The 21,988-nt window shown below is 39.1% G+C and overlaps 1 protein-coding gene across 2 annotated transcripts in view; it reads left to right on the top strand.

Moving 5' to 3' along the window:
• The first annotated feature begins 12,462 nt into the window (after window positions 1-12,462).
• Window positions 12,463-21,988, top strand: part of LOC150087037 (aurora kinase C-like) — a 237,956-nt gene continuing 228,430 nt past the window's right edge. For both annotated transcript variants that reach the window (XM_090371770.1, XM_090371769.1), the window contains exon 1: window positions 12,463-12,561. The gene's annotated coding sequence lies outside the window, so the exon portion shown is untranslated. The remainder of the gene's footprint in view (window positions 12,562-21,988) is intronic.

Below are 21,988 nucleotides of genomic sequence, written 5' to 3'. Positions count from 1 at the left end.
ACCATATTATGTTTAAATTTCAAATAGTTTGTTTAAAAAGAGGTCATGAATTTACCAACAGTTCTGCAATGGTATGGAAAATTGAAGGGTTCCTTTGAAATTGTCCAACTGTGATCGTGGCCAAACAAAGTGTAGCAGAGCTGGTTCAAAGAAACTACCCAAAACCCATATGATGTGCCAGTTCAGAGCTTAATGTGTCATAGTCGACAATTGCAACATGTTGTGTTGACATCTGAGGATGAAACCATACAAGTGACACTTTCACAGTAGCTGTCAATTGACCTCAAAAGCAGGTGGATGGAATTTTGTTGGTAAATTTTGTAAAAACTGGCAACAAAAAAATTTTGTTGCCAGTTTTGCAATTATGCTGCCATCTAATGCAGGATGCACATTTTCCAGTTGGTGAATAAAAATGTTAAGATATCTATCTGGAAGCAATTTCAATTATATATTTATGTATTTAATGTTCTTTGTTCACATATATAGAGTACAATACATAGATGCATAATTGGAAAATTTTTATTAAAAAGTGTATTTTCTAATTGGCTAAGTAATAGGCATGCAAGAGAGTTTTACATGAATTGTTTCACTTAAAAAAAATTTGCTGTTAAGATTAATGTGTTGACAATCGTATATCTGGATTTGAGAATTAGCTGTATTTAGCATAAAAAAGAAAAATGAAAATGCTTTTGTATATTGGTATATTTTGTGCAGATATATAATAAAAAGTAATTTTACACTTTTTCTCCCTTTACATTGTATCTTAAAATGCATTATTTAATAGCCATTTCTTGTATTATCATTTAAAAGCTACTGTTATTTTTTGTCATCAAGTTTTCATTTTAATTTTCTTCATTTTGACATAAAATGAATTCTAATTGTTTTTTTTATTATTATTTTTAATGGTTTGTACCTTGGCTTTCACAGTCACTGATACATTACAAGCATATATTCTATTGCTATAGATTTCACTTCGGAGAAAGAACTGAAACTTTGAATCATGAATTGCTTTATAAAAGTATGTGGAAGGTTGACAAAATAAAATCAGTATTTCATTGAATTAGAGCTTGGGAGAACCTAAATGTGGACTACTAAGGGATTTTAATTTCCCAGATATTGACTGGGACTTGTGGATTGTTCACTCGCACAATAGCAAGATTTGTGGATTTATTGGATGATTGTTTTCTGCAGCAGCATGTTCAAGAGGCAACCAGAGTGTGTAATACTCTTGATATGGTTAGCAGCAGTGATTATTCATGCATTAAGAATATGCAGAAAAAGGAACCACTAGGTGGCAGTGATCACAGTGTACTGATGTGGGATTTACTTAAAGATATAATTACCATCAAGGAATAAAGGGAAGGGTTTTTGCTTCCATAAAGGTGACTACAGTGGTCTCAGACAGTTTTTAAATTCTGTACAGTGGGACTAACTGATGATGTCACCAACAGCAAATTCAAAGTGAGAAGCATTCAAGGAACTAATCATGGAAGCTACTAAGCTTTTCATACCGATTAAGAAATATAGGTAAAGGTTTAGGCCTAAATGGATGTCATATGAACTAATGAGACTCGTGGCTGAGGGAAAAAAAAATGCATGTGATGCCTGTAAATTATCAGGTGACAGAAGCCTATGGCAGATATAAGCTAGTCTGTAATCAAGTCATGATGGAGGTTAGGCAAGCGAAGGCAGATTATGAGAAATCTTTGGCAAAGGATGCTAAGAAAAACTGCAACGACTTCTTTACTTATATAAACTCTAGAAGGAAAGGGATGAATCAGATTAGTCCACTTGATATCGATGGTTCGACTGTTCATAATCTGAATGGTTATTTTACATCTACATTCACACGTGATTTATTAAGGGAGGAAAATGCCAGAAGTTTATCAAACTACAGAGTACTTAATGATTTTGTAAGAACTGAGAAAAGTGGAGGAGAAATTGTTGAAGTTAAACATGAGAAAGGCACCTTGGGGTGGGTGGTCTTGGCGCATTATAGCCTTAGTAGCTAATGCGCCAATAAAATCAAAACCAAACCAAACCTTGGGGTGGATGGGATCTATTTAGTTATATTAAAGGAGGTGGCAAAGGAAGTAAGCAAACCCTTAGCCATAATTATGAGAGCATCATTGGACTCAGGGGAGGTCCCCACAGACTGGAGATGTGCAAATGTATTCCCAACGGGGGGGGGGATCTAAGGGTGATACGAGTAATTACAGACCAGTTTAACTTCTGTTCTGGGGAAAATAATGGAGTCACTTAAAGAAACATTGCAGGATCATCAAGACAAGACTGCAGTAATGATTCAGACAGCATGGGACAAGACTCTTCTTAAGAGAGTCTTGTTGACAAATTTGAATGGATACTATGATGAGGTTGAAAAAAAGGAACTGGATGCAAAAAGTAATTTTGATATCAAGTACTAGGATTTCAGGAAAGCTTTTGATACTGTTGCTCATCGAAGACTACTGTACAAATTAGAGCAGTATGGTATTAAGGGTAAGTTGTTATGATGGATAAAAGGGTGGTTGAGTGGAAGAAGACTGGTAATCAGTGAATGCTGCTCTTCTTGGACAAGTTATTAGTGGAGTACCCCAGGGTTCGGTGTTGGGCTCACTGTTGTTTTGTATATTTATTAATGATATTGATAAAGGTATGTCAAGCTTAATGTTGAAGTTTGCAGATTAAAAAAGGTTAATGGCAGTGTGCTGCTGCAACAGGAGCTAGAAAATTTAGGCAGATGGGCTGAGAAGTGGCAACTGAAGTTTAACGTTGACAAATGCGAAGTACTGCATATGGGTAGAAGTAACGCCAGAGAAATGTAACAACTATGGTACTACACAGTTGATATGTAGTATCACGTCATTAGTGGATGCTGGCTGGGTAATATGCATCTTCTGACATTTGTTTTTGCAACTTTTGCTATAATTTTATTGAAAGAAGTTAGTAGTAGGCTAGTACCATAGATGGGTTAAGGGTATGTGGGTAAGCTAACCCTGGAGATTGTGTAAGGGTCAGAATTGGCTTTTGATGCTCCTAAGGGACAATGGTCTTATTCCCTTTCACCTGGATTCTGTGCCCATAATTTTCTTCTAGCTTCCCAACACTCAACCAATTCATGCTTTTGGAAAAGCATTTGATTCAACTGAGTAGAAATGTTTAAAAAATCTTATCTGAATTAAATATGCTACAGTATGGGTGATGTCATCCTGAAATAAGCATGTGCTCACTTCCCAGCATATCTATGAAAAGGATTTGCAGAAATTGCTTTACACAAAGTGTACAAAATTAATGTTAATTCACAAAGGAGATTAGGCAAGCTGAGGCAGATTATAAGAAGCCTGGAAAAGAATAGCTGCAATGACTTATGCTTGTGTTCACTGTAGAAGGAAGGTATTGAATCACATTGGGCCAAATGATAATGGGTTAACCCTTGTTGACCCTGCTCAGGTTGCTGAGAAATTGAATAGGCATTTTGCATCTACATTCACATGTAAGGAATTCTTTAGGGGAGGAGATGCCAGAAGTTAATCTTACTAATGAGGGACCAAATGATAATTTGATAACTGAAATGAAAATAAAAGAAATTATAAAAGCTAAACATAAAGAAAGATTTGGGGGGGATGGGATCTATCCAGTTATATTAAGGGAGGAAGTAAGTAAACCATTAGCCATAATTATGGGCATCTATGGATACAGGGAAGTCTCCACAGACTGGACATACATATGCAAATGTATCCCCATTTCACAAAGGGGGGATTAAAGGATGACAATTACAGACCTATTAGTAACTTCTGTTCCAGGAGGAAAAAATTTCTCTTGTGTCCTAAACCTTTTAGGACACAAGAGAAATTTCATTGACTAATTTCTGATAGTAATAGTATTTGCCATATATGGTGATGAAGCCACAGGCTTTTATTTCAATGCACCATATTGCTGAGTCAACTCCTGGTTTAGAGGGGCTGTTTCCAAGGCTCGATGCTGGAGCCGCTCCTTTGGAATGTTATTGACTACTTCCTCACTACTAACTTGAATGAAGTTATCTCCCAGGCATTTGCAGATGACCAGGCCGTGGCTGTAGCCAGCACAGCACAACTAGAAAATTTGGCGAGTCAGGCTCTCAATATTATCAAACTAGTCAAGGGATCATAATCTTTAAATCTTTCCATTGAAGACCAATTCCATCTTATTCAAAGGCTCCCAAAACTTTGATGGTTAGAGGACACATCCATCAGAGCCAAGCTATCAAATCTTTCAATTATTGATGACACCCCCCCCCCCTTTGCCAATGCAGAGAGTTGGAGTCACCTAATGTATGACTGCCCTTTGTATGAGGGCTTCTGCATCATGATTACCAGAATTAACATCAATCCAAAACACCAGGAGTACTACTTCTTGGACAACGACAGAGTAAAAGGCCTCAAGGAATTAATCGTGGAAGCTACTAAAAGTTTCATACCTATTAAGAAATATTGTTCAAGGTTTAGGCCTAAATGGTTATCAAATGAACTAATGAGACAGAGAAGAAAAATGCATGGGATGTTTAAATTATCAAGCAACTCAGAAGCCTAGGGTAGATATAAGCTAGTCTGTAATCAGGTCGCAAAGGAGGTTAGGCAGGCAAAGGCAGATTACGAGAAATCTTTGGCAAAAGATGCTAAGAAAAACAGCAAGGAAGGAAGGGAGCAGTTGTGACTGGGGTATGAACGAGCATTCTGATTGGCTGTTGATTTGGTGGGCATGGCCTTTTCTGATTGGCTGTTGAGTCAAGGTGGAAAAAAATTTTTCTTCCCTAGATAGCACTATATTTTATCAGTTTTTATTTAACTTTCTAGACGGTATTGCATATTTTTTTTTATTTATATTTTACTTTTCCAAGGTTCAAACGCATGTCATCATTACTGGCAGTCTTGTGCTTATCCCCACGGCTACTCTTTAGGTTATAAGAATATGTCAAATGTGCCTGTTCTAGTTAAAAGTGCGTGTGTGTGATGTCAAGAGACCTGCATTGAATAGTGGGGCCCTTCCATCGCAGGGCCGGGCACCGATCTTTGTTCACTTCTTCTGTTTGTATGTGCGTGAAACAAAAAGTTTTTTTTTATTTTTTTATTTATTTAATTTCCAATGCTGGAACTATTGGAAATAAATACAGTGTTAGTCCAATTTTACCAAGGAGAATCTGAAATTAATGATTTTATTTAATTTTATGTGTTTTTGATGTTTAAATATATATTTTTTTACCCATATGTATGATGGCTCCATCTACGGGCCCTTCTGCAAGTTGAAAAGTGAGAATCTGAAATTAATGATTTTTTTAAATTTTATTTAATGTTGTGTTTTGATGATTAAAAAAAAAAATATATATATATATATATTTATTTACTTTTAATTATAACAGGCACATTTACACATATTATTATAACTTATTGGGTAGCCATGGGGATAAGCACCAGACCACCAGTAACGATGACATAGGTTCAAGCTTTGGAAATACAGTATAAAAATTTTAAAAATACGCAGCGCCATGTAGAGAGTAAAATAAAAACTAAAAAATATGCAGCTCTATCTAGGGAGCGAAATAAAAACGAAAATAATTTTGTTTTCCAATTCGACTCAACAGCCAATCAAAACAAGCCACGCCCACCAAATCAACAGCCAATCAGAACGCTCGTTTATACCCCACAGCCAATCAGCATGCTCATTCATACCCCAGTCACAACTACTGAAGGGGATGAATCTGACTGGTCCACTTGATATCGATGGTTCGACTGTTGATGATCCTACTCAGATAGCAAACAAACTGAATGAGTATTTTGCATCTACAGTCACACATGAGTTATTAAGGTTTGAAAATGGGAGAAGGTTAACAAATTTTAGCAGGGTGCTTAATGATTTTGTAATAACAGCAAAGTGGAGGAGAAATTGTTGAAGTTAAACAAAGGCACATGGGGTGGATGGGATCTATCCAGTTATATTAAAGGAGGTGGCAAAGCAACTAAGCAAACTTTTAGCCATAATTATGACAGCATCCTTGGACTCGGGAGGTCCCCACGGCCGGGAGATGTGAAAATGTATACCAATTCACAAAGGGGGATCGAAGGGTGACACGAATAATTACAGACCACTTAGTTTAACTTCTGTTCGGGTAAAATAATGGAGTCACTGGTTAAAGATGCATTGCAGGACCATCTAGACAAGACTGCAGCAATAATTCAGACACAGCATGAGTTTGTTAAGGGAAAGTCTTGTCTGACAAATTTGATAGGACATTATGATGTGGTTACGAAGGAATTGGATGCAAAAAATAATTTTGATATCATATATTTGGATTTCAGGAACGCTTTTGACACTGTTGCACATGGAAGACTATTGTACAAATTGGAGCAGAATGGTAGTAAGGGTAAGTTGCTAAAATGGATAAAAGATGGTTGAGCGGCAGAAGAGAGAGAGGGTGGTAATTAATGGGTGCTGCTCTTCCTCGACTAATGTTATTAGTGGAGTGCCACAGGGTTCGCTATTGAGTCCTCAGTTGTTTTGTATTTTTATCAATGATATTGATGAAGGTATATCAGGCTTGGAGACTAGGCACCTGCGTGGAGATCTGATTGAGGTGTATAAGGCCTTGAATGGGTTGAGCATGCTGAATTCTGATGAGATCCTTTCACTTGTTCAGATTTCGAACCTAAGGGGGTATAAATTCAAATTAAGAAAAGACAGATGTAGAATAGATGTGCGGAAATTTGCCTTTAGCCAGCGGGGAGCGGGTGGTTAATTGCTGGAACAAACTTCCATCTGTCGTTGTAGAAGTTGATAGGTTTAATAAATTTAAGGAGAAACTGGAGAGGCATTTGAAGAAAATGGTGTGATTTTTTTTGGCTGATGATGCATATGCTCATACACTTGCTTTGTTGCATCACATACCACTACTACTACTACTCTTGAGCATGTTGCTCCAGGAAACAATCATCCAATAAATCTGCAAAAGTCTTACTAGTGTGTGAGTGACGAACCCACAAGTTCCAGTCAAAATCTGGGAAGTTAAAATCTCCCAATATAAGACATTCTGATTCACTAGCCCACTCTATTTCTCTGTACAATTGTTAATTGTACTCATTCGAGTCATTAGGCCTATAACACACTCCTACTCTTATTTTTGCTTTCGAAGTGCTTATGTCACACAAAACTGACTCAACAGTTCACTGTTCATCTATATCAACTGGATGAACTTCTTTTGATTTTATGTTTTTCTCAATTAACAGCATGACACCTCATCCCTTCCAATCCTGTCTATCCTTTGTTTACACATTGTACTCCCGAAATTCCAATTCTACATTCCTAATATCAGTGTGACACTACGTCTGTGATATCCGAACAATATCCGCCTTTGATATCTTGACCAACACTTCAAATTCATCAAATTTATTTCCTATACTTCTAGCATTGATATACATGCACCTATTCCTAATTACCCTTACACACCCCATATACCCACTTTTTTCACGATGACTGCCATCAGTCCCTGAAACCCCCAGCAACCCTCGCTCCAGGTCTCTACTTATTCTAATAGAAGTTGTGCAAGAATCACCTTCACCTCTGCCTGCAGCTAATTTTATCCTTTTAGTCTGTGAATCCTCCCAAGCTAGCAGTTTTCCGACCCACCTGACACTACCTCGATAGCATTAGCAAATATTCTTGCACCCTTTCTATTTAAGTGTATCCCATTCCTGTAGAAGCAGTCTCTCCTGTTAACATGCACAGACCACGCTGAAAAAAATTCTACCCCTTGAGTCTTGCACTTTCCCTCATCATGTACTCCCTCCTATTGCAGACACTTTCAAATTTTACCCTGACTCACGACAGTTTTGCAACATTGACCTGTACTTGTTAAGTAAATCTGCAGATCTCCTACACTTAATGTCATTGGTGCCAACGTAAAATATCACCTTTTGTGCCCTTAAAAGATAATATATGCTTTACAACGTCATCAACTTTTGCCCTTGGCAGACATACCCTGGTCCTGTTCCATCTATCCTTTTTACACAATATATTCCCAGTCTCCCTAACAACAGAGTCACCAACAATAACTTGTTCCTTGGGAACCAGCGCATTCTGCGTTGGACATTCCTGCTGTGTTGGCTGATGCCCAGGGGTGAGTTCTGGCGTTGAATTGGGCAGCTGAGAGCTTGACGGGCCCCTCATATTAATTTCTTTGAGGCCATCTACCCTACACCTCAAGCTCTCATAGACGCCCAGTAGAAAGCTGAGTTCATGCCTAATTGTTGATGTCACCAGATGTGGTGTCTTCTGGCCATTTAGCTGCCAAAACTGTGCTGAAGCCCAACGTAGTAGTAGTAGTAGTAGTAGCATGTGATGCAAGAAAGCGAGTGTATGAGCTTACGTAGCATCAGCCAAAAAAAAAAAAAAAAAAAAAATCACACCATTCCCTCCAAATGCCTGTCTAGTTCCTCCTTAAATTTATTCAACCTATCAACTTCCACAGCGACAAATGGAAGTTTGTTCCAGCAATTAACCACCCGCTGGATAAAGGCAAATTTCCGCACATCTATTCTACATCTGGCCTTTCTTAATTTGGATTTATTCCCCCTTAGATTCGTAATCTGAACAAGTGGAAGGATCCCATCAGAATTCAGCGTGCTCAACCCATTCAAGGCCTTATGCACCTCAATCAGATCACCGCGCAGGTGCCTAGTCTCTGGCCATTGCAATTTGCAGAACTTAAGCCTCTCTTGGTAAGAGGATCCCTTCATTCCCCTCACCAGTCTTGCTGCCCTTCTCTGTACACGCTCAAGTAAATCTACATCCTTCCTAAAATGAGGCCTCCAGACCTATACGCAGTACTCAAGGCGTGGCCTGACCATTGCCTTATATGGAGGGATAATCACCTCCTTTTCCCTGCTAGCAAAATTCCTATATATCATTGACAAAACCCCATGACCTGCCCTGGCAGCCTGTCTGCATTGCTCAGAAAACTTCATATATGACTGCACAATTACTCCCAGGTCTTTTTCATTTTCTACCACCTTAAGTGCAGTACCACACAGTTGGTACGTTTCTCTGGGGTTACTTCTACTTCTATGTTTAACCTTGACAAATGCAGTACTTTGCACTTGTCAAGGTTAAACTTCAGTTGCCACTTCTTAGCCCATTTGCCCAAATTATCTAGATCCTATTGCAGTAGCACACTGCCATTACTGTCATTAACAACCCTGCCAACCTTTGTATCATCTGCAAACTTCGACATTAAGCCTGATATACCTTCGTCAATATCATTGATAAATATACAAAAAACGTTGACCGCACTTTGCCCCTTGGATGCAGACCAGGTACCTTATAGTTTGTATTTACTCTGGTAGTTCCTGCCACCTAAGTTCCTGAGATTTCAGTGGCTAGGACCTTTAAAAAAATAATAATAATAAAAAATAAATAAATAAAATGATAAAAAATAAATAAAACTATATGTACATATAATGATTATTTAATAATTGATCGATTGCGTGGGGAGAGCACTTGAAGTCCGAGAGGCCAAAATGTGAGCGTTAATTAATTTTGACAAACTTAAATTTTGACGTTTGGGGCATATGTGAAGGTAGAGAGGCAAGGTAAACTGAAGGCTGGAGGAGAAAGACAGAAAGATGGGGTAATTAGTGACGACGACCCCAATTAGATATCAGTGGGGAATGCCCATGCCCCACCGGAGGGAAAAAGAAGGGTGGTGGAGAGGGGACAGGAGTACCGTCAACTTGCTCTCACCAGGGAGGGTAAAGTGGGCCAGGCAAGGGAGCTCGCACAAATCGTCAAGAAGGCTCCGTGGCAACATACTTGTTATTTGGTCAAATCCTTGGGTCGAGTCCGTAGCTGAAAGCCTTGGTTATCACATCGAGGTGTTTAGTCCAGTTGGTAATTGTCACGTAGTAGCATTATATCTTCTTTTTGTTAGTTGCTTGAGTCTAGTCCGTGGGTCTTGTCTGTGGTTGTGACATCCATGGTCTGGTCCAACCCAATCAGTATTTATATTTCATGGGATGTGGTCCCATCTTAAGTAGTTTGATTCAGTCGGCTGAGTGTCCGTCCATGGACATTGTGTGGTTTACATGGCTAGGCTTAGTAGATTCTGGTGATCTTTGGTGGTTTCTTTGAGGAAGTTAACCAGGATTTATGTTGGTTGTGGTTGCTGAGATTGTGGCACAGTGAAAGTCTCTTCTGTCGAAGAGTCCTGTGCATATTTTGTTAGTGCCCTGTAACTATCCTCCTCCTCCAGTATATGGTCCTCTTGGTTCTGTAATACGTATTGGATTTCAGTGATAAAGCGGTAGCGAAGGTCGTCGTATAAATGACAGTGGTGCATAAGATGCTTCCATGTTTCTATCATTCCACAATAGCATAGGCGGGGGTTTCACTGAGTCCAAAGTTTGATAGTTTATATTTGATGGCACAGTGACCGGTAAGTAGGTACATAACCAGCAGTCCTAGGGAGAACCAGTGCTGCATTCGTGCCCATAATACGGCTTGTATTATTGGCACGAATTTCCGTGTAATTTGTCCTTTTGATGAGTTATCCCAGCGTGTTTGCCACATTTGTTGAAGATGTAAGGCGAATCTCCTCTTCTCTATTTTGGAGTCATTGGTTAAGTCTAGTGTGAAATCTTGACAGATAGTGGCTTTGCCTTTGAAAATGTTGTAGAGGAGGCCACAGCGATCTATATCGAGGTCCAGGGGAAATGCTTAGAGGACCGTAAGGACCTAGAGTGCATGGGTGCTGACTGTGTTCCAGGCTCAGGAGATTGTGAGCAGGATGTATCTGTGTACAGTTTCAAGCTATATTCTGTTTGTTGCAGTTGTCGCTTTTTTTATACCAGACTCCCGACGCATACAGGATGACCGGCAGAAAGACAGTTTTGTGGAAGTGGGCGAGGATCTTTTTCCTCAGACCCCAGTCCATACGGGTGATTCTTGCAAAGAGAGAGAAGAAATTTCTAATTTTATTCCGGAGGTAGTTTTTATGGATGGGTGAAGGACACCAAGGTGCTTCATTTCTGATATGAGCTTGATAGTGGTGCCATTGGTCTCCTGATGGCTATGGTCCCCTGGAGTAGGATGGAGCTTGTTTTTGCTGAACACATTGCTAAGTTGTTTCTATCGGCCCATTGTTGCAGGGTGGCGAATGCCAGGTTTGCTGTAATTTCCAGATTTGCTCTGCTGTCCTCAGCCAGCATTAGAATGAGATCGTCTGCATAGGCTTGGGACGTGACGTTTCCGAGATTTAGATTTAGAAATCCATCCACGACCACGTTCCAAAGAACTAGGCCCAGAACGGAACCTTCTGGGCATCCTCTGTAAATTGAGCTTGTTACTGTGCAGTATGGAGCAATGACTTTGACAGATCTGTTGGATAAATTTGCTGTTTATACTCTGAGACGACCAATCGGTCAGAGAAGTTTACAAGATAGACAGAATACAAGAAACAGCACCATATTTAGTAGTCACGGGTTTGAACCCCGGTCACTTAAGGCACGTGTACTTATGCACCTGCGCCTGACCACCCAGCTACGGCGTACGTATACATTTAAATAGGTTAATTGGAAGGTTTGCCCCCCCCCCCCGAGGACGCTTGGCCACCCCACCAGAGGGTGTCCAACGCCCTCTCAAAGTCGATCGCAATGACGAGAAAGTATTTCCGATCTGTCGTTGTAGCAGCATTGACAATTTTTTGCAGGGCATCGGTGGTGGAGTATTCTTTCCTGAATCTGCATGGGTAGCACAGTGGTAGCGTCACCGTCCTCCCCACAACGGGTGGAAAAGGCCCGGGTTCGAATTATGTCGATAACGCGAGGAACTTAATGGACTTTTTTCACTCCGTGGCTGAGTTTGTCGGTCTCAGGCGTAGGTAGCAAAGTTTTTCCCCCAGAAAGTGGGGTTTTTCGTCCAGCAAAAGAGACAAATCAACCACAGAACATACGCAATTAACAGACTTAAGACACCCAACACGGCAGATGAATTTAATTATTCGGGTGTCCTAAAATTAATAGTTTGTTTTGTTGTACTTACTAATCTCTGCAACATGTATCAATGTATACATAAATGTATCAATTTATAACTGTATGCCTAGGGTTATAAATTGACATTTAATCTAAGAGATTGAAATAAAATACCCACTTCATACCTGTATTAGGGAAATGTTGTGTCCATGTTTCTTTTAAAGATGCGTCATACAAAAAAAACCTGTCCCCCAAAAGACAAAATGAGTTTCATTTCCTCTATGGAGATGGTCACTACAGTTTGGGTGCTTCTTTATTAGAGGATGATATCTCGAATTAAGCAGGCTCGGTTGACGAGACTAGTTATCCTATCTTGAAAAATATAGGACAACTAGTGTTTTGGGCTGGTTTTTAAATAAAAAAAATTCATAGTTTTGCTCACAGAGTAGAAACTAGTCTGTAGCCATGACTACGTTATAGTGTCGAATCTTGTGTGATTGGTCAAAGTTGCAAAAATTTAAAAATATGGCGCTACTTGTGGAAACATCAAGTGATGTATTTGTAGGTATGTACGAATTGTGATTTGATTTGTATTTGCCTATATTCGACAAATTTATTATAAAAGTGGGCTCGCCTTAGTTTGTATTCTTTCTGCCATCTTTTACTGCTGTTTTTACATTAATGATGTTTGAAACTTTGCGTATCATCCGAAATGTTATCTAATAATTATGAATATGCTACGTTCAACGGAATCGGATATTTTATTATTATGTGATATCCGAAATAGCCGTCCAACGCGTTTCTAGTTAGGTGACATGATGTTTTTAGAAAATGAAAATTAGCCGATCTGTATATAACAGGTTATTCATGGTACCGAGATATGACTCTTATTTTTAGGTTTAGGCTGTTTCTTATTTAGACTGTTTTTATCGTATTTAAGCCGAAATTTTTGAATTTGACGTTGAAATTGTACTAAGTGGAAGGGTGCCGACCGGGCTAGCTGGGTGGGTAAAGTGTTTGCCTCGCAACCCAAAGGGCGCGGGTTCGAATCCCGCCTCGGGCTTGGATCAGAGTAGAAAATGCAAAAACCTTGGGAGCTGCAATATGGCCACAGAAGCCGATGCACCAAAAAAAAAAAAAAAAAAAAGGATGGGTGGGTGGAATAGGATTAGGGTATGTCTGCTAGACCACCCAGGGCTCACATCTGGTGAGTATGGGCTTGGTGAGTTGGCACATCCAGGGTCCTGAGCTAGATATCATCATTTTTCTCTTTCTTGGTGATTCCCTTCTACTTTTCTTTCTCTCTCTCTCTCTCTCTGGGTAATTCAGAAATTTTTTTTGCCTGGTGCAGCATAAGCCTCAGGCTTACTTGCACCATGTGGCTAATAATAATAAAAGTTTATGACATTGTAGAGCTGATATCTTTTAAGGGCACAAAGGTTAATATTGTACACATTGGCACTAATGACATTATAATATAGGAGATCTGCAGATTTACTTAACCGACGTTGAAAAAAAGTCGGAAGTTAGGGTTAAATTTGGAAGAGTAGAAATTCTGCCCAGGCATGATAGGAGGGAGTATATGATGATAGTCAATCATTTTGGCCCAGGAGAAATAGTAGTAGTAGTAGTAGTGGCATGTGATGCAAGAAAGCAAATGTATGAGCTTATGCAGCATCAGCCAAAAAAAAAAAAAAAAAAAAAAATCACACCATTCCCTCCAAATGCCTGTCCAGTTCCTCCTTAAATTTATTCAACCTATCAACTTCCACAACGACAGATGGAAGTTTGTTCCAGCAATTAACCACCCGCTGGCTAAAGGCAAATTTCCGCACATCTATTCTACATCTGTCTTTTCTTAATTTGAATTTATGCCCCCTTAGGTTCGTAATCTGAACAAGTGGAAGGATCCCATCAGAATTCAGCGTGCTGAACCCATTCAAGGCCTTATACACCTCAATCAGATCACCGCGCAGGTGCCTAGTCTCCAGCCACTGCAATTTGCAGAACTTAAGCCTCTCTTGATAAGAGGATCCCTTCATTCCCCTCACCAATCTTGTTGCCCTTCTCTGTACATGCTCAAGTAAATCTACATCCTTCCTAAAATGAGGCCTCCAGACCTGTACGCAGTACTCAAGGCGTGGCCTGACCATTGCCTTATACAGAGGGATAATCACCTCCTTTTCCCTGCTAGCAAAATTCCTATATATCATTGACAAAACCCCATGACCTGCCCTGGCAGCCTGTCTGCATTGCTCAGAAAACTTCATATTCGACTGCACAATTACTCCCAGGTCTTTTTCATTTTCTACCACCTTAAGTGTAGTACCACACAGTTGGTACGTTTCTCTGGGGTTACTTCTACCCATATGCAGTACTTTGCATTTGTCAAGGTTAAACTTCAGTTGCCACTTCTTAGCCCATCTGCCCAAATTATCTAGATCCTGTTGCAGTAGCACACTGCCATTACTGTCATTAACAACCCTGCCAACCTTTGTATCATCTGCAAACTTCGACACTAAACCTGATATACCTTCATCAATATCATTGATAAATATACAAAACAACAGTGGACCCAACACCAAACCCTGTGGGACTCCACTAATAACATTAGTCCAAGAAGAGCAGCACCCATTGATTACCACCCTCTGTCTTCTCGCACTTAACCATCCTTTTATCCATTGTACCCTTAATACCATTCTGCTCCAATTTGTACAATAGTCTTCCGGATACACTTAATGTGGGGATAAAACACCACATTAAGGTACCCTGTCCAACACGGTAGCTAGCAAAACAGTGGGAAAGCAGTGATTGACAAGTTGTGACTCCACCCACTTCCCCCTCACTGTTTTCCTAGGTTGATATGCCTAGGGTGTTTATCTCCCACTTTCGGATCGCTAACTCATTTTCTGATTCAAAAATAGCCGGTTGGGAGGATAAAAGCACTAACTATGCTAGGCACCCCGCGCCTTGACCACACAAAACAATCAGAAAGTAAACCTCCACAATAATCAGTCAATCACAGAACTGAATGGGAGGAGCTTTCACCTGTCAATCACTTCTTTCCTCACCATGTTGGACGAATCTGGAATTTTATGATGGGGGATTTTAATTTCCCAGATATAGACTGGAACTTGTGGGTTCGTAACTATCACACTAGAAAGACTTTTTTTATTGGATGATTGTTTTCTACATCAGCATGTTCGAGAGACAACCAGAGGGAGTAATATTTTTGATCTGATTATCAGCAGTGATTATTTGGGCATTAAGAATTTCAGATAAATGAACCATTAGGTGGCAGTGATCACAGTGTGCTGATGTGGGAGACTTAAAGATGTAATTACCATCAGGGGTAAAGGGAAGGGATTTTGCTTTCATAAAAGTAACTACGTTGGTCTCAGACAGTTTTTAAATTTTATATAGTGGGACCAACTGATGATGTTACCAACAGCAAATTCTAAATGAGAACCATTCAAGGAATTAATCTTGATAGCTACTAGGCTTTTTATACTAAGTAAGGTTTAGGCCTAAATGGAAGTCAGATGAACTAATGAGACTCGTGGCACAGAAGAAAAATGCATGGGATGCATATAAATTATCAGGAGACACAAAAGCCTATGGTAGATAGAACTAGTCTGTAATCAAGTCACAAAGGAGGTTAGGCATTTAAAAGTAAATTACAAGAAATCTTTGGCAAAGGATGCAAAGAAAAACAGCAAAGACTTCTTTATTTATATAATCTCTAGAAGGAAGAGGATGAATCAGGTTGGTCCACTTTATATCGATTGTTCGAGTGTTGATGATCCTGCTCAGATAGCTGACAAACTGAAACATTCGCACATGAGGAATTCTGTGGGGAAATAAAGACAGAAGCTTATTAAACTCTAACAGGGGAACTTAATGATTTGGTAATAGCTGTGGAGGATAAATTGTTGAAATTAAACATAAGAAAGGCAACTCGGGTGGATGGGATCTATCCAGTTATATTAAAGACGGCAGCAAAGTAAGCAAGCAAACCCTTAACCATAATTAAGAGAGCATCCTTAGAATCATTTGCACATCTCCAACGGAACCAATGTATACCGCTGAAGTACTGCGGCGCAGGAAGCAAGGGGAAACTACCGCACTATGCTTCTCAAGAATAATCACCATGGCTACAACGAGAGAGAGATTGGCCCTAGTCCCTGGCATCCTTTAAGTGGGACAGGGGTGCCAAGAATCCCCAGGTGGCAAAAAACTTTCATTAGGAAAAATAGGAACATGGAATGTTAGAACCTTGTATGAAGCTGGGGAACTGGAAAATGTGGCCAATTGACTGGCAGATCAGCTGAGGATCTTTTTCATCTTTCCCAAGACAGAGAGAAGTACAGCATGGTGATCACCAACCTCCAATAGGAGAGAGCTATAAAAGAAAAAGAAATGGGAAGGAGTTTTTTTTTTTTTTTTTTTGGCTGTATAAACTTGATTTTTTGCATGATATGCCTCTACTAATGCTAATGTGACTCCTGATAGGACCGTTTAGGAAAGTCTTATTGACTTAATATTTATAACTGTTTCCCCATTTCCGTGTTGCTAACCAGCAGAGCATTTAGGAGGTGGGGGAATGACATTGGGTATCCTGTTGTGTGTTGTCTGAGATTACTATTAGTAAGGCCAAATGATGCAAGGAACTAGACTTCTGCATCAGAAAAAAAAAAAAAACAAAAATAAAAATAAAATAATGTTATATACATCATTAATTTCTTTGAATTTATCCAGATTCTCTGCCTCTATCACATTGGGCAGCAAAAATTCCATTATTGAACCTGCTGCACATAGGGAATTTTATGAGATCCAGTCTTCTGTTATTTGCTGAGTGTTGTATATTTATGTTCTCTGGTTCTTGGCCCAACTGTGACAGAGAACAGACCTCGATTCATTTTACTTAACCCATTCAGCACTTTATATGCCTCAATCAGATCTTCCCTTAGATGTCCCTTAGAGTAGCAGCCTGGAAAGCAAGTTGTTGAGGATTTCAAGAATTTATTATTATTATTAGCTATATGGCGCAAGGAAGCCTGAGGCTTATGCTGCACCAGCCAAAAAAAAAAAAAAAAAAAATTCCCCCGAGTTACCCTGAGAGAGCAAGAGAGAGAGTCAAAAGTAGAAGGGAAATCACCAAGAAAGAGAAGAATGATGATATCCAGCTCAGGACCCTGGGTGTGCCAAGCCCATACCAGATGTGAGCCCATGGGGTAAATGATGGGATTCATCATGGAACAAGTAAATACATGGGCTGTGTTTGGGTAACTGAATAAGAACAAATTGCATGTATACTTTTATGAACACCAATGCTAGGAGAATAGTAAATAAAATCAATGAATTTGAAGTTCTGATCAAGACATCAAAGGCAGATATCATTGGGATATAAGAGACATGGTGTCACACAGATATAAGGAATGCAGAATTTAAATTTTGGGAGTATATTGTGTACAGAAAGGACAGACAGGATAAGAAGAGAGGAGAAGTTATGCAGTTAGCTAGGAAACATAAAATCTAAGGCAGTGTATCCAGTTGAGATGGGTGGCCAGTGCATTGTTTAGTCAGTTTGGTGTGACATAAGCACTGGGAAAGCAAAAATGAGAGTAGGAGTGTGTGACTCTGGTAACACCCTCAAGCCTGATGACTGGTGAGTACAGTGAACAACTACAAAGAAATAAAGTGGCACAGTAAATCAGAATGTCTTATAATGGGGGACTTGAACTTTCCAGATATCGACTGCAACGTTTGGGTTGATCACTAGCACACTAGCAAGACCTTTGCGGATTTATTGGATGACTGTTTTCTACAGTAGCATGTTTGAGAGGCAAGCAGAGGGAGCACATTGTTTACAGAAAGGACAGACAGGATAAGAAGAGAGAAAGAGATATTACTGATCTGATTATCAGCAGTGAGTATTCATGCATTAAGAATCTGTAGATAAAGGAACCAGGTGGCAGTGATCATAGTGTACTGATGTGGGATTTATTTAGAAATAACTACTGTCAAGGGTAAAGGGAAGGGCTTTTGCTTTTATAAGGGTGACTACATAGGTGTCAGACAGGTTTTAAATTTTATACAGTGGGAACATCTGAGAGGTTACCAACAGCAAATTCTGAATGGGAAACATTCAAGGAATTAATCTTGAATACTACTAGGCTTTTCATACCAATTAAGAAATACTCTTCAAGGTTTTAGGCCTAAATGGATGTCAGATAAACTAGTGAGACTCGCGGCAGAGAAGAAAAATGCATGATATGCATATAAATTATCAGACACAGAAGCCTATGTAGATAAAAGCTAATCTGTAATCAAGTCATAAAGGAGGTTAGGCAAGTGAAGGCAGATTATGAGAAATCTTTGGCAAAGGATGCAAAGGAAACAAAGCAAAGACTTCTTTACTTACATAAAATCTAGAAGGTAGTGGATGAATCAGATTGATCCACTCGATATCGATGATTTGACCGTTGAGGCAGCTGAAAAACCGAATGAGTATTTTTCCTCTACATTCACACATGAGGAATTCTGTAGGGAATGGAGGCCCAGAAGTCTATCACATTCTAACAAGGAGCTAAATGATTTTGTAATAACTGAGAGGAAAGTGGAAGAAAAATTATTGAAGTTAAAAATAAGAAATTCAGCTGGGGTGGATGGCATTTATCCAGTTATATTAAGGGAGGCAGCAAAGGAAGTAAGCAAACCCTTAGCCATAATAATGGGAGCATCCTTGGATTCCGAGAAGGTCCCCATGGTCTTAGTTTTGATATTATATACTTGCGTTTTAGGAAAGGTTTAGATGCTATGGCATCAGTGTCAAATCCATAATGTTTCCGGGGGGGGATGTAAACTTTGGGGGGTACATGTATATATTTTTTATTATTGTTTAATATTTACAACATATATATATGTTACAAACAAATCTGTATATTTATATTTATGTATATTTATGAATGTTGTTATAAGAGAATATGAGAAAACAAAATAGAATGCAAAAGGAAATATTTATTATTTAACATCTAAATACTAATAGTCAGTTCACAAAAATCCCATTACTGACAATAATCACAGTTTAATAATATGAAAATCACCGATTAAAATTTGCAAAAAAAGAAATTATACAACTTATAATCAATCAGGCAAGTACTGAATTGTAATAATCTTATTCTTTGCATGTATATCAATCACTTCATTTATTAATTTTTCCGATAACTCATTCGGGCCCTCAGCTTATCTTCCTGCAATCTTGCAATATACAGTACAGATGCATATATAATAAAAAGGTTATAAAATATATTGTTTATAGGCTGTGTCCATCCAGACCATCTTGTCTTGTTTGTGGTATACAAAGGAAGAAGTAGCTACAAGTAGACTCTTGCTGTGAAAAAAACAAATAAAGGGAATGTAAAACCATAAAGCGAAACTGCCGACAATTGAATTAATTCCTGCAGTGGACTCCCATGAAAGCCGTGGGACACTTTATAATTACAACAACATCTTTCAAGAACCAGTTCAGGCGAACCTATTCATGGCCTGCAATCTTGTTTGTGATATACAAAGAATTAGTTGCAGCAAATGGACCATTTGTGTGAAACCCTATCAAGAGATGGTTTGTGTGAAAATAAAGGGAACCTGAAAATTATAAAACGATAATGCTGACACTTGAAACAGTGGCTTTTAGTTACAATTTGTGCAGCCAGAAATATTGCCCATTTAATTATTTTGAAAATTTCATGTCTTTTGACTTTTAGTGATTTATTTTCACTGTGTACCACCCAACAAGTACAGTACCACACTTAGTTGATGTGATTTGTGTTGTGTTTATTTGTCATAAATTTATTGAATTCATGTTTTATAATATAAAATTTACTATTTTTCACCAGGGAGCGATTTTGTTTCACCTGCAGTGAAACTCATCACAGGTCAACTCCCCTGGATTCAACACTGTGGCACATAAAATATTGCTGTACAAATTGGGGCAGTATGGCATTAAGGGCAAGTTGCTGCTATGGATAAAGGGATTGTTGAGTGCGAGAAGACTAGAGTGGTAATCAATGTATACTGCTCTTCATGGACTAATGTTACTGGTGCAGTCCCCACTAGGGTTTGGTGTTGGGCCCATAGTTGTTTTCTGTATTTATTAGTGATGTTGATGAAGGTATATCAAGCTTAATGTCGAAGTTTGCAGATGATATGAAGGTTGGCAGGATTGTTAATGACAGTAATTACAGTACACTACTGAAACAGGATCTAGAAAAGTTGGGCAGATGGGCTAAGAGGTAGCAACTGAAGTTTAGCATTGACAAATATAAAGTTCTGTATATGGGTAGCAGTAACCCCAGAGTAATGTACCAACTGCGACGTAGTACACTAAGGGTAGTAGAGAATTAAAAAGACCTGGGGATAATTGTGCAGTCAGATAAGAAGTTTACAGAGCAGACAGGCTGCCTGAGCAGTTCATTCAGTCTTGTCAGTGATATACAGGAATTTTGCTAGCAGGGATAAGGAGGTCATTATTCCTTTGGCAGTGGTCATGTCACACCTTGAGTACTGCATACAGGTCTGGAGGCCTCATTTTAGGAAGGATGTAGAGCTGCTGGAACAAGTACAGAGAAGGGCAACAAGATTGGTGAAGGGAACAAAGGGGTGCTCTTACTAAGAAAGTTCTAAGTTCTTCAAATTGCAGTGTCTGGAGACTAGGCATCTGTGAGGTGATCTGATTGAGGAATATAAGGCCTTGAATGGTTTGAGTGAGCTCAATGCTGATGGGATTCTTCCTCTTGCTCATATTATGCACCCGAGGGGCATAAATTCAAATTGAGAAAAGGCATTTGTAGAATAGATGTGTGGAAATTTGCCTTTAGCCAGAGGTTGGTTGATTGCTTGAACAAACTTCTGTCAGTTGTGGAACATGATAGCTTAAATAAATTCAAGGAAGAACTGGACTAACCTTTGTAGTAAGTGGATGGGTGAAATGGGAAGTTTTTTTGGGGGGGGGTTATATACTGTATAAGCTTGCTTTCTTACATCATATGCATCATATTCTTGCACTGCTTCTATTGTAATGAGCAGCAACCTAGAGAGCAAGTTGTTGGGGATTTCATGTGCTGCTGGGAGTCATCATCGAACAAGTAAATACATGGACTGTGTTAGGGTAACTAAGAGTAAGAACAGGTGCATGAACCAATGCTAGAAGTATAGTAAATAAATTTGATGTGCTGATTAAGGCATCAAAGGCAGATATTGTTGTTGATATCAGAGACATGGTGTCACACAAATATAAGCAGTGCAGAATTGGAATTTGGGGAGTGAAATGTGTACAGAAAGGATACACAGGGTCAGAAGGTAGGAGGGGTTATGCTGTTAGTTAAGAAACATAAAATCTAAGGAAGTGCATCCAGTTGATATGGGTGGACAGTGCAATGTTGAGTCAGTTTGGTGTGACAAGCACTGGGAAAGGGAAAATGAGAGTAGGAGTGTGTTATAGGCCTAATGACTCTGATGAGTGCAACGAACATTTGTGCAGAGAAATAGTGGGCCAGTAAATCAGAATGTCTTTTAATGGGGGATTTTAACTTTCCAGATATTGACTGGAACTTGTGAGTTGGTCACTTGCATGCTAGCAAGACATTTGTGGATTAACTGGAGGATTGTTTTCTACAGCAAGTTCAAAGGGCAACCAGAGGGAGTAATACTCTTGATCTGATTATCAGCAGTCATTATTCATGTATTAAGAATTTGCAGAGATAAAGGAACCACTGGGTGTCAGTGATCACAGTGTACCGATGTGGGATTTAATTAAAGATGTAACTGCCATCAAGGGAAAAGGGAAAGGTTTTTGCTTTCGTAAAGGTGACTACAGTGGGATCAGCTGATGATGATGCTTAAAATAGCGAATTCTAAGTGGTAAGCCTTCAAGTCATTAATCTTGGAAGCTACTAGGCTTTTCATACCAACTAAGAAATACTGTCCAAGAT

The sequence above is a fragment of the Mastigoproctus giganteus genome, chromosome 4, assembly GCF_048544385.1.
Source record: "Mastigoproctus giganteus isolate SK-2022 chromosome 4, ASM4854438v1, whole genome shotgun sequence".
Lineage (NCBI taxonomy): Eukaryota > Metazoa > Arthropoda > Arachnida > Uropygi > Thelyphonidae > Mastigoproctus > Mastigoproctus giganteus.
Note: the sequence above shows the minus strand (reverse complement) of the source record. Positions and strands in the feature narration are given on the sequence as shown.